The following is a 12961-nucleotide window of genomic DNA, read 5'->3' as shown; positions in this document are numbered from 1 at the left end:
AGGCTTCTTAGTACGCTTAAAGCATGCTGATATAACATGAGTTGAATCACCACAATAGAAGCACAACCCATTTTTTCGTCTAAAATTCTGCCGCTCGCTTCTGGACAGGATTCTATCACATTGCATATTTTCTGGCGTTTTCTCAGTAGACACCGCCAAATGGTGCACAGGTTTGCGCTCCCGCAGACGCCTATCGATCTGAATAGCCATCGTCATGGACTCATTCAGACTCGCAGGCACAGGGAACCCCACCATAACATCCTTAATGGCATCAGAGAGACCTTCTCTGAAAATCGCCGCCAGGGCGCACTCATTCCACTGAGTAAGCACAGACCATTTGCGGAATTTTTGGCAGTATATTTCAGCTTCATCTTGCCCCTGAGACAAGGACATCAAGGCCTTTTCCGCCTGAAGCTCTAAATGAGGTTCCTCATAAAGCAACCCCAAGGCCAGAAAAAACGCATCCACATTGAGCAACGCAGGATCCCCTGGTGCCAATGCAAAAGCCCAGTCTTGAGGGTCGCCCCGGAGCAAGGAAATTACAATCCTGACCTGCTGTGCAGGGTCTCCGGCAGAGCGAGACTTCAGGGACAAAAACAATTTGCAATTATTTTTAAAATTTTGAAAGTGAGATCTATTCCCCGAGAAGAATTCAGGCAAAGGAATTCTAGGCTCAGACATAGGTGCATGAACAACAAAATCTTGCAAATTTTGTACCTTTGTGGCGAGATTATTCAAACCTGTAGCTACACTCTGAAGATCCATTTGAAACAGGTGAACACAGAGCCATTCAAGGATAAGAAGGAGAGAAAGAGAGGAAGGCTGCAGTATAGGCAGACTAGCAAGTGATTCAATTAAGAGCACACTCAGAACTAGAGGAAAAAAAAAAAAAAAAAAAAATTGTAGCAGACTTCTTTTTTCTCTCCTTTCTCAGCCAGTAATTTAACCCTTTTTTTTGGGCCGGTCAAACTGTCATGATTCTCAATGGCGAGAGAACATAGCCCAGCATATATGAGAACTAGCTCTTGGAAGATGGAAACTATACTGACCATGAACTAAACCTGCCGCACAACTAGAAGTGGCCGGGTAGCATGCCTACGTTTTTTTTATCCCTAGATGCCCAGCGCCAGCCGGAGAACTACCTAATCCTAGCAGAGGAAAAGACAGTCCTGGCTCACCTCTAGAGAAATTTCCCCAAAAAGGCAGACAGAGGCCCCCACATATATTGGCGGTGATTTTAGATGAAATGACAAACGTAGTATGAAAATAGGTTTAGCAAAATCGAGGTCTGCTTACTAGATAGCAAGAAGACAGAAAGGGCACTTTCATGGTCAGCAGAAAACTCTATCAAAACACCATCCAGAAATTACTTTAAGACTCTAGCATTAACTCATAACACCAGAGTGGCAATTTCCGCTCACAAGAGCTTTCCAGACACAGTAACGAAACAGCAGCTGTGAACAGGAACAAAATGCAAAAACACACAAGGACAAAAGTCCAACTTAGCTGGGAGTTGTCTAGTAGCAGGAACATGCACAGAAAGGCTTCTGATTACATTGTTGACCGGCATGAAACTGACAGAGGAGCAAGGTTATATAGCGACTCCCACATCCTGATAGGAGCAGGTGAACAGAGGGGATGATGCACACAAGTACAATTCCACAAGTGGCCACCGGGGGAGCCCAGAATCCAATTTCACAACAGGGGAGCTATGGTGCGTCCGATGGCACTGAAGGAGTTCATCTGATCAGGTATCACAGACACCAATACATTTCACAGCCGGGCCTCCGGGGGGAGCTAAGGGTGCTATTCATTAGGCCACTCCCCACCATAGTGGGTAAACCGGGGGTCAGGCAGGAAGTTAGATCAGAAAGCTGACTGGATTGGACGAAGCAACACCTAGTGGCAGAGGGTGTTGTGGAGGAAGAGACAGTAGGGTCTCTGTCAGGGGTGGGATCCTGACAGAGGCTTGGCATTGAAAAGAACGTAACGGGTCCGCGCCAGCTCCGGGAAGCGGCGGGAGCCAAGAAAGGACTAGAAGCGAGATAGATTGTGCTGAGTGAGAAACGAGATCAAGCAATAGGAGAATTCCAGTAGGGGTCGTGCTGTAAGACCGGAGCAACACCCTACTGAGGCGCACTACCGGTGGCCGGAACGCCGAGGGAGTATTATAACATTCAGCTTCAAGCAATACTCTAAACAGCGGCAGGACAGTCAGTTTAAGGCGGGCTGTCTAACACATATCACCTATGAAGTCTTGGGAGGCAATTGCGGGAGAGGGGCGTCTCTAGGGTCCCGGAAGAACTCCAGGCCTACCCGACAAACGGGTGCCGTTCTAACTGTAACATCAGGAAGGGACGGAAGATTAGAAGAACATCATTTAATCGAGTTGTGAGGGAACTTAAGAAACAGACACAACGGTTGTGGGGTACTTTCCGTAAGCACAGCAGGGGAGGACTACAACACATAGCGCTAAGAAGGAAGGCACCGATTTCCACCTGTGAAGTGAACTCTGGAGGTGCCATTGGACCGGCCGGACTTGCGCAGCCTGGTGAACCGTATTCTGGACTGAGGACTCAGAGATCTCCAGTAAAGAGGTAAAGAGACTGCAACCTGGTGTCCTCGTTATTTACCGCGACCTGCACCCCACAACTGCACCGTTACAACACCACTTATTGCACCGGACGTCCCCCACTGACAGACAGGGCCACGGACCGGGTCTAGCCACCGTGACAACCCCAGGACTGAGACCTAGAGGCCCGGCTCCGGGTACCCCTCGGCCCTGCGGCGGTGTGAGGGCGCTCCAGGTGTATATACAGTATAAGGCTTCACAAATTGCAGAAAATGTTCATTATCTTTGATTTTTCAATTCATCATGACAGAGTGAGAAAAAAAATGTTGGGCCCCACAAATGCCTCATTAGTAACTAACTATGATTATTTTATTTTTTTTATTAAAAAAATCAGTAGTACAAGTGAGAATATAACACTTTGTAATGTATCTTATTAGAAAAAAAAATATTCTTTCTCTATTTATCAGTCACTTTATTTTCTGCTGCACTGATCATTCCCTCTGAAAACTGCTCAAATCTGTCTACAAATCTGTCTACAGTGAGAAATCAAGTTGCACATGCTACCACTACAATTCTTTGTACGGGGGAGAAAGAGGAGGAGCGGCAAAAAAAAATGCAGAAATAAACAAGGAGAAACTGCTGAGGCTCCTATTGCAGCTGGAAAAACAGTTAAAAACACCCAATACAATACATTTTATGGTCAGAAATTATTTTATTCCTTATGTACACCTCTATACATACATAACAATTTATTGTGAAGTCACATGAAAACAGTTATGTGTAGTGTTGAGCGATACTTTCCGATATCGGAAAGTATCGGTATCGGAAAGTATCGGCCGATACCGTCACAGTATCGGAATCCAATCCGATACCGATACCCGATCCCAATGCAAGTCAATGGGACGAAAATATCGGAATTAAAATAAACCCTTTCTTTCCTTGTAGGTTAATTCTACATGAAGGAAAACAACTAAGAATAATGTAGGATGTATTGGGGGAGGTGGCGGAGACATTAAAGGCACAGGGGTTTATCCCAATCAAATAGAATAGCAGTATTTTTAATTTTTTTATGACGTTCGGCGTTAGAAAGAATTTGACTATGTTAATTTTTTATTTATTTTGTCAGATATTGATGTTTCACTACTTCCACGCCCTTCACCCTATTTTTTACTTCTCCCACACTTTCTTCTTCATTATCCTCATCATCAGCTTCTGTGACATCAACTTCTTCACCTTATTCATCTTCTTCTTTTCTACGTATATATATATATTTTTTTTTACATTGTTCATATTCTTTTTATTTAACTATTATCTTTTTTATATTCAACTTCTTCATCATATTCTTATTTGTGACAGGCATTCCCGTAGTTGTTATCTATAAAAGTTTGAAGATTACACCTTCCGTTCTGCCTGTCACAAAACAGTTACATTTGTCCGCGTTCAGTTTGGCCTGCAGCATCAGGCTTTATCCAGGGGCACCACGAGGAGGAACGGACTCACCCCCATACACTGCTTAGTCTTCTTCTGCTTATAATTTAGATAATATCTTTTGCTCTGATATTTAGTCTTATGCTTAATGTTCTTCTGCTCTTTGTTCTGCAGCCTCTTGTTCTTCTGCTTCTCGGTCTTCCAGGTTGTCGTCGTCATCTCCAGGGTCGTCATCTCCAGGGTCGTCGTCATCGGGGTCGTCGTCATCGGGGTCGTCGTCATCGGGGTCGTCTTCAGGGTCATCGTCTCCAGGGTCGTCGTCATCTCGGTGGTTGTCGTCTCTGGTGTCGTCATCATCTTAGGGGTGGTCTTCCGGGTCATCGTCTTTTGGGTCTTGAACTTGGAAATGTAGCAGAAGGTACAAGAAGGCTGAGAAAATGCCGAGAAACAGCTGATGGAACTGGAACTCGGATGGCTACCCGAAGGTCCAAGAGCCAATGGAACTACCGAGGACCAGCTGACGTTACTGGAACCCGGTTACTAAGCAGGAGGTACCCGTGCCTGAAAGCACTACCAAGGACCACCTGACGTTGGTGGAACTCGGATACCCAGAGGGAGGCACCTAAGCCAAAGGCTCTGCCCGGAACCAGCTGACGGTACTGGAACCAGGATGGGGAGCAGAAGGTACAAGAGCAAAAGACACTGCCGAGAACCAGCTGACGGTACTGGAACCCGGATGGGTAGCCGAAGGTCCAAGAGCCAATGGAACTACCGAGGACCAGCTGACGTTACTGGAACCCGGTTACTAAGCAGGAGGTACCCGTGCCTGAAAGCACTACCAAGGACCACCTGACGTTGGTGGAACTCGGATACCCAGAGGGAGGCACCTAAGCCAAAGGCTCTGCCCGGAACCAGCTGACGGTACTGGAACCAGGATGGGGAGCAGAAGGTACAAGAGCAAAAGACACTGCCGAGAACCAGCTGACGGTACTGGAACCCGGATGGGGACCTATTCAAGCTTGTCTTCCTAGGGCCCCAACTGGCGGTGTGTTAGAGCCCAGGGACAGCAGGAGGAGGAGCAGGGGGAGGGGAGTGTAGGCCGAAGCCTGCACTGGCGGCAGCTTTGGGTGTGTTGTGTCTGCGTGGCTTTTGCAGGACACGTTGCCGGCTACACAGCAGGGGAACAGCTGGCGGTGCTGGACCCCACTGACACATTGGCGAGGTGTTTGGCTCTGTGCAGCCAGCACTTCCGGACAGCAACTAGCGTTGTTGGAGCCCGGGCTCTGCAGGTGGAGCAGAGTGTAGGCCGAAGCCTAATTGAACCGATTTCAAAAGTCACCTTTAACCCCCCCTCAGGGGTTACAAAGTAGAAGAGCCACAGCTTATGCAGCAGCAGTGCTGCGCAAGTCAAAGGTTGCTCTTGTAATTTTTCTCCTTGCACACGCTGAATGGAACACGTATAACATTTAGCCCTTTATACAGTCAAACTGTGTAATGGAGGCGAGAGTTCCCTTTGTAATGAGACGCAGCACAGGTGTCAAGAATCCCACCTTGGTGCTGGGTGCAGCCTCCCGAGCGTTGTTATTTGCTGTACAGGAGTCTGCGCTGTCGTGTTATCCCCTGGCCTAGCGCCGTTAGCGCTGCCCATCTTCTGGCATCATGTAATGTCGGCCGGTGCGGTTCGCGATGCCCATGAATCCCAGCCCCGCAGTGTCTTAACATTGTTAAAACACTGCGGGGCTGGGATTCAGGGCCTGGCGCAGCACATATGTTCGCCTCTCACACTCGGGTCCTTACACCCGCTTCAGACTGTGCGGCGTCATCTGATCCCTTATCGCATGCCACGGCCATGAAGCCGCACAGTCCGAAGAAGGCGGAAGGAGAGGAGGGACAGGCGAACTGATGCACTGATCCTGCCCATGAATCACACCCTCGCAGTCCCAATAAATAAGACACCGAGGGGCGTTGTGTGGGTCAGGGCGGCCGCAGAGGCGCAGCCAGCCAAACAATGATGCCAGAAGACGGGCAGCGCTACCAAGGGGGTTGCAGCGTGTCATTACAAAGGAAAGTCACACCACCGGGACGGTTAAATGGTCACACAGAGGACACATTTCAGACGTGTTTTCAGTTCCACATGTGCGAGGAGAATACGTTTCTGAGCCACCTTGCACACATGCAGCATTACCGCTGTACAAGGTGGCTGGATAACGTAAAAACGCCTGGGGGAGGGGGGACAGGTTCCCTTCAATTTCAGTTCTTGTGTCTGCGTGGCTTTTGCAGGACACGTTGCCGGCTGCACAGCAGGGGAACAGCTGGCGGTGCTGGACCCCACTGACACATTGGCTGGTGTTTTTCTCTGTGCAGCTAGCACATCTGGGCCCCAACTGGCGGTGTGTTAGAGCCCAGGGACAGCAGGAGGAGGAGCAGGAGGAGGAGGAGCAGGGGGAGGGGAGTGTAGGCCGAAGCCTGCACAGGCGGCAGCTTTGGGTGTGTTGTGTCTGCGTGGCTTTTGCAGGACACGTTGCCGGCTACACAGCAGGGGAACAGCTGGCGGTGCTGGACCCCACTGACACATTGGCGAGGTGTTTGGCTCTGTGCAGCCAGCACTTCCGGACAGCAACTAGCGTTGTTGGAGCCCGGGCTCTGCAGGTGGAGCAGAGTGTAGGCCGAAGCCTAATTGAACCGATTTCAAAAGTCACCTTTAACCCCCCCTCAGGGGTTACAAAGTAGAAGAGCCACAGCTTATGCAGCAGCAGTGCTGCGCAAGTCAAAGGTTGCTCTTGTAATTTTTCTCCTTGCACACGCTGAATGGAACACGTATAACATTTAGCCCTTTATACAGTCAAACTGTGTAATGGAGGCGAGAGTTCCCTTTGTAATGAGACGCAGCACAGGTGTCAAGAATCCCACCTTGGTGCTGGGTGCAGCCTCCCGAGCGTTGTTATTTGCTGTACAGGAGTCTGCGCTGTCGTGTTATCCCCTGGCCTAGCGCCGTTAGCGCTGCCCATCTTCTGGCATCATGTAATGTCGGCCGGTGCGGTTCGCGATGACCATGAATCCCAGCCCCGCAGTGTCTTAACATTGTTAAAACACTGCGGGGCTGGGATTCAGGGCCTGGCGCAGCACATATGTTCGCCTCTCACACTCGGGTCCTTACACCCGCTTCAGACTGTGCGGCGTCATCTGATCCCTTATCGCATGCCACGGCCATGAAGCCGCACAGTCCGAAGAAGGCGGAAGGAGAGGAGGGACAGGCGAACTGATGCACTGATCCTGCCCATGAATCACACCCTCGCAGTCCCAATAAATAAGACACCGAGGGGCGTTGTGTGGGTCAGGGCGGCCGCAGAGGCGCAGCCAGCCAAACAATGATGCCAGAAGACGGGCAGCGCTACCAAGGGGGTTGCAGCGTGTCATTACAAAGGAAAGTCACACCACCGGGACGGTTAAATGGTCACACAGAGGACACATTTCAGACGTGTTTTCAGTTCCACATGTGCGAGGAGAATACGTTTCTGAGCCACCTTGCACACATGCAGCATTACCGCTGTACAAGGTGGCTAGATAACGTAAAAACGCCTGGGGGAGGGGGGACAGGTTCCCTTCAATTTCAGTTCTTGTGTCTGCGTGGCTTTTGCAGGACACGTTGCCGGCTGCACAGCAGGGGAACAGCTGGCGGTGCTGGACCCCACTGACACATTGGCTGGTGTTTTTCTCTGTGCAGCTAGCACATCTGGGCCCCAACTGGCGGTGTGTTAGAGCCCAGGGACAGCAGGAGGAGGAGCAGGAGGAGGAGGAGCAGGGGGAGGGGAGTGTAGGCCGAAGCCTGCACAGGCGGCAGCTTTGGGTGTGTTGTGTCTGCGTGGCTTTTGCAGGACACGTTGCCGGCTACACAGCAGGGGAACAGCTGGCGGTGCTGGACCCCACTGACACATTGGCGAGGTGTTTGGCTCTGTGCAGCCAGCACTTCCGGACAGCAACTAGCGTTGTTGGAGCCCGGGCTCTGCAGGTGGAGCAGAGTGTAGGCCGAAGCCTAATTGAACCGATTTCAAAAGTCACCTTTAACCCCCCCTCAGGGGTTACAAAGTAGAAGAGCCACAGCTTATGCAGCAGCAGTGCTGCGCAAGTCAAAGGTTACTCTTGTAATTTTTCTCCTTGCACACGCTGAATGGAACACGTATAACATTTAGCCCTTTATACAGTCAAACTGTGTAATGGAGGCGAGAGTTCCCTTTGTAATGAGACGCAGCACAGGTGTCAAGAATCCCACCTTGGTGCTGGGTGCAGCCTCCCGAGCGTTGTTATTTGCTGTACAGGAGTCTGCGCTGTCGTGTTATCCCCTGGCCTAGCGCCGTTAGCGCTGCCCATCTTCTGGCATCATGTAATGTCGGCCGGTGCGGTTCGCGATGCCCATGAATCCCAGCCCCGCAGTGTCTTAACATTGTTAAAACACTGCGGGGCTGGGATTCAGGGCCTGGCGCAGCACATATGTTCGCCTCTCACACTCGGGTCCTTACACCCGCTTCAGACTGTGCGGCGTCATCTGATCCCTTATCGCATGCCACGGCCATGAAGCCGCACAGTCCGAAGAAGGCGGAAGGAGAGGAGGGACAGGCGAACTGATGCACTGATCCTGCCCATGAATCACACCCTCGCAGTCCCAATAAATAAGACACCGAGGGGCGTTGTGTGGGTCAGGGCGGCCGCAGAGGCGCAGCCAGCCAAACAATGATGCCAGAAGATGGGCAGCGCTACCAAGGGGGTTGCAGCGTGTCATTACAGCGGAAAGTCACACCACCGGGACGGTTAAATGGTCACACAGAGGACACATTTCAGACGTGTTTTCAGTTCCACATGTGCGAGGAGAATACGTTTCTGAGCCACCTTGCACACATGCAGCATTACCGCTGTACAAGGTGGCTGGATAACGTAAAAACGCCTGGGGGAGGGGGGACAGGTTCCCTTCAATTTCAGTTCTTGTGTCTGCGTGGCTTTTGCAGGACACGTTGCCGGCTGCACAGCAGGGGAACAGCTGGCGGTGCTGGACCCCACTGACACATTGGCTGGTGTTTTTCTCTGTGCAGCTAGCACATCTGGGCCCCAACTGGCGGTGTGTTAGAGCCCAGGGACAGCAGGAGGAGGAGCAGGAGGAGGAGGAGCAGGGGGAGGGGAGTGTAGGCCGAAGCCTGCACAGGCGGCAGCTTTGGGTGTGTTGTGTCTGCGTGGCTTTTGCAGGACACGTTGCCGGCTACACAGCAGGGGAACAGCTGGCGGTGCTGGACCCCACTGACACATTGGCGAGGTGTTTGGCTCTGTGCAGCCAGCACTTCCGGACAGCAACTAGCGTTGTTGGAGCCCGGGCTCTGCAGGTGGAGCAGAGTGTAGGCCGAAGCCTAATTGAACCGATTTCAAAAGTCACCTTTAACCCCCCCTCAGGGGTTACAAAGTAGAAGAGCCACAGCTTATGCAGCAGCAGTGCTGCGCAAGTCAAAGGTTGCTCTTGTAATTTTTCTCCTTGCACACGCTGAATGGAACACGTATAACATTTAGCCCTTTATACAGTCAAACTGTGTAATGGAGGCGAGAGTTCCCTTTGTAATGAGACGCAGCACAGGTGTCAAGAATCCCACCTTGGTGCTGGGTGCAGCCTCCCGAGCGTTGTTATTTGCTGTACAGGAGTCTGCGCTGTCGTGTTATCCCCTGGCCTAGCGCCGTTAGCGCTGCCCATCTTCTGGCATCATGTAATGTCGGCCGGTGCGGTTCGCGATGACCATGAATCCCAGCCCCGCAGTGTCTTAACATTGTTAAAACACTGCGGGGCTGGGATTCAGGGCCTGGCGCAGCACATATGTTCGCCTCTCACACTCGGGTCCTTACACCCGCTTCAGACTGTGCGGCGTCATCTGATCCCTTATCGCATGCCACGGCCATGAAGCCGCACAGTCCGAAGAAGGCGGAAGGAGAGGAGGGACAGGCGAACTGATGCACTGATCCTGCCCATGAATCACACCCTCGCAGTCCCAATAAATAAGACACCGAGGGGCGTTGTGTGGGTCAGGGCGGCCGCAGAGGCGCAGCCAGCCAAACAATGATGCCAGAAGACGGGCAGCGCTACCAAGGGGGTTGCAGCGTGTCATTACAAAGGAAAGTCACACCACCGGGACGGTTAAATGGTCACACAGAGGACACATTTCAGACGTGTTTTCAGTTCCACATGTGCGAGGAGAATACGTTTCTGAGCCACCTTGCACACATGCAGCATTACCGCTGTACAAGGTGGCTGGATAACGTAAAAACGCCTGGGGGAGGGGGGACAGGTTCCCTTCAATTTCAGTTCTTGTGTCTGCGTGGCTTTTGCAGGACACGTTGCCGGCTGCACAGCAGGGGAACAGCTGGCGGTGCTGGACCCCACTGACACATTGGCTGGTGTTTTTCTCTGTGCAGCTAGCACATCTGGGCCCCAACTGGCGGTGTGTTAGAGCCCAGGGACAGCAGGAGGAGGAGCAGGAGGAGGAGGAGCAGGGGGAGGGGAGTGTAGGCCGAAGCCTGCACAGGCGGCAGCTTTGGGTGTGTTGTGTCTGCGTGGCTTTTGCAGGACACGTTGCCGGCTACACAGCAGGGGAACAGCTGGCGGTGCTGGACCCCACTGACACATTGGCGAGGTGTTTGGCTCTGTGCAGCCAGCACTTCCGGACAGCAACTAGCGTTGTTGGAGCCCGGGCTCTGCAGGTGGAGCAGAGTGTAGGCCGAAGCCTAATTGAACCGATTTCAAAAGTCACCTTTAACCCCCCCTCAGGGGTTACAAAGTAGAAGAGCCACAGCTTATGCAGCAGCAGTGCTGCGCAAGTCAAAGGTTGCTCTTGTAATTTTTCTCCTTGCACACGCTGAATGGAACACGTATAACATTTAGCCCTTTATACAGTCAAACTGTGTAATGGAGGCGAGAGTTCCCTTTGTAATGAGACGCAGCACAGGTGTCAAGAATCCCACCTTGGTGCTGGGTGCAGCCTCCCGAGCGTTGTTATTTGCTGTACAGGAGTCTGCGCTGTCGTGTTATCCCCTGGCCTAGCGCCGTTAGCGCTGCCCATCTTCTGGCATCATGTAATGTCGGCCGGTGCGGTTCGCGATGACCATGAATCCCAGCCCCGCAGTGTCTTAACATTGTTAAAACACTGCGGGGCTGGGATTCAGGGCCTGGCGCAGCACATATGTTCGCCTCTCACACTCGGGTCCTTACACCCGCTTCAGACTGTGCGGCGTCATCTGATCCCTTATCGCATGCCACGGCCATGAAGCCGCACAGTCCGAAGAAGGCGGAAGGAGAGGAGGGACAGGCGAACTGATGCACTGATCCTGCCCATCAATCACACCCTCGCAGTCCCATTAAATAAGACAACGAGGGCTGTTGTGTGGGTCAGGGCGGCCGCAGAGGCGCAGCCAGCCAAACAATGATGCCAGAAGACGGGCAGCGTTACCAAGGAGCTTGTTGCGTGTCAATTCAAAGTCAAATCACACCTGAGGGACGTTTTAATGGTCACAGAGGACACATTTTAGACGTGTTCACTTCAACATGGGCAAGGAGAATAAGTTTCTGAGCCACCTTGAACACATGCAGCATTACTGCTGTTCAAGGTAGCTGTAAAACATAGAAACACCTGGGGGAGGGGGGACAGGTTCCCTTCAATTTCAGTTCTTGTGTCTGCGTGGCGGTCGCAGGACACGTTGCCGGCTACACAGCAGGGGAACAGCTGGCGGTGCTGAACCCCACTGACACATTGGCTGGTGTTTTTCTCTGTGCAGCTAGCACATCTGGGCAAAAACTGGCAGTGTTAGAGCCCAGGGTCAGCAGGAGGAGCAGGGGGAGCGGAGTGTAGGCCGAAGCCTGCACTCGAGCAAGTTGAAAGGAAACCTTTAACCCCCCCCCCCCCCCCCCAGGCGTTTGTAGCTGAAAGAGCCATTGTGTACAGCACTAATGCTGGAAAAGGTAAACTTAGCTCTTTTAATTATGGTCCTTGTACATGCGGAACCTAACATTTATGAAATGTGTCTCCTCACAGCGTTAAACCGTCCGGTAGGTGGAACTTTCCTTTGTCGTGTGACGCAGCACAGCCATCATTTTTACCCCCTTGGAGCCGTGCGCCGCCTCCTCAGCGTTGTTTGAATCTGTCCCGGAGCCTGCGCTGTTAGGTTAGCCCTTGGCCATGCACACATGTTGCGCTGCCCGTCTTCTGACCTCATTTGGTGTCAGGCTGGCTGCGCCTGTGCGGGTGCGCTGGCCGAGATCCCGCCTCGCAGTGTCGTCTAATGTAATCCCACCGCGGGCCTGTGATCCGTGCCCGTGCGCAGTGCATATCCTCTCCTCTCACTCCCCTCCCTACGGCTTTTTCAGACTGTGCGGTGTCACGGCCGTGGCATGCTATTAGGGACCAGCTGACATCGCACAGTCTGAAGAAGCCGTAGGGAGGGGAGTGAGAGGAGAGGATATGCACTGCGCACGGGCACGGATCACAGGCCCGCGGTGGGATTACATTAGACGACACTGCGAGGCGGGATCTCGGCCAGCGCACCCGCACAGGCGCAGCCAGCCTGACACCAAATGAGGTCAGAAGACGGGCAGCGCAACATGTGTGCATGGCCAAGGGCTAACCTAACAGCGCAGGCTCCGGGACAGATTCAAACAACGCTGAGGAGGGGGCGCACGGCGCCAAGGGGGTAAAAATGATGGCTGTGCTGCGTCACACGACAAAGGAAAGTTCCACCTACCGGACGGTTTAACGCTGTGTGGGGACACATTTCATAAGTGTTTGGTTCAGCATGTGCAAGGAGCATCACGAAAAGAGGCACTTTTTCCCTTTGCATCATTACTGCTGCACAAGGTGGCTCCTTCAGTAACAAACGCCTGGGGGGGGGGGGGGTCAGGTTCCCTTACATTTAACTTGTTGTGCCTGCGTGGCGGTCGCA

This window comes from Ranitomeya variabilis, chromosome 2 (assembly GCF_051348905.1).
Source record: "Ranitomeya variabilis isolate aRanVar5 chromosome 2, aRanVar5.hap1, whole genome shotgun sequence".
Lineage (NCBI taxonomy): Eukaryota > Metazoa > Chordata > Amphibia > Anura > Dendrobatidae > Ranitomeya > Ranitomeya variabilis.
This window is presented reverse-complemented; position numbering follows the sequence as displayed.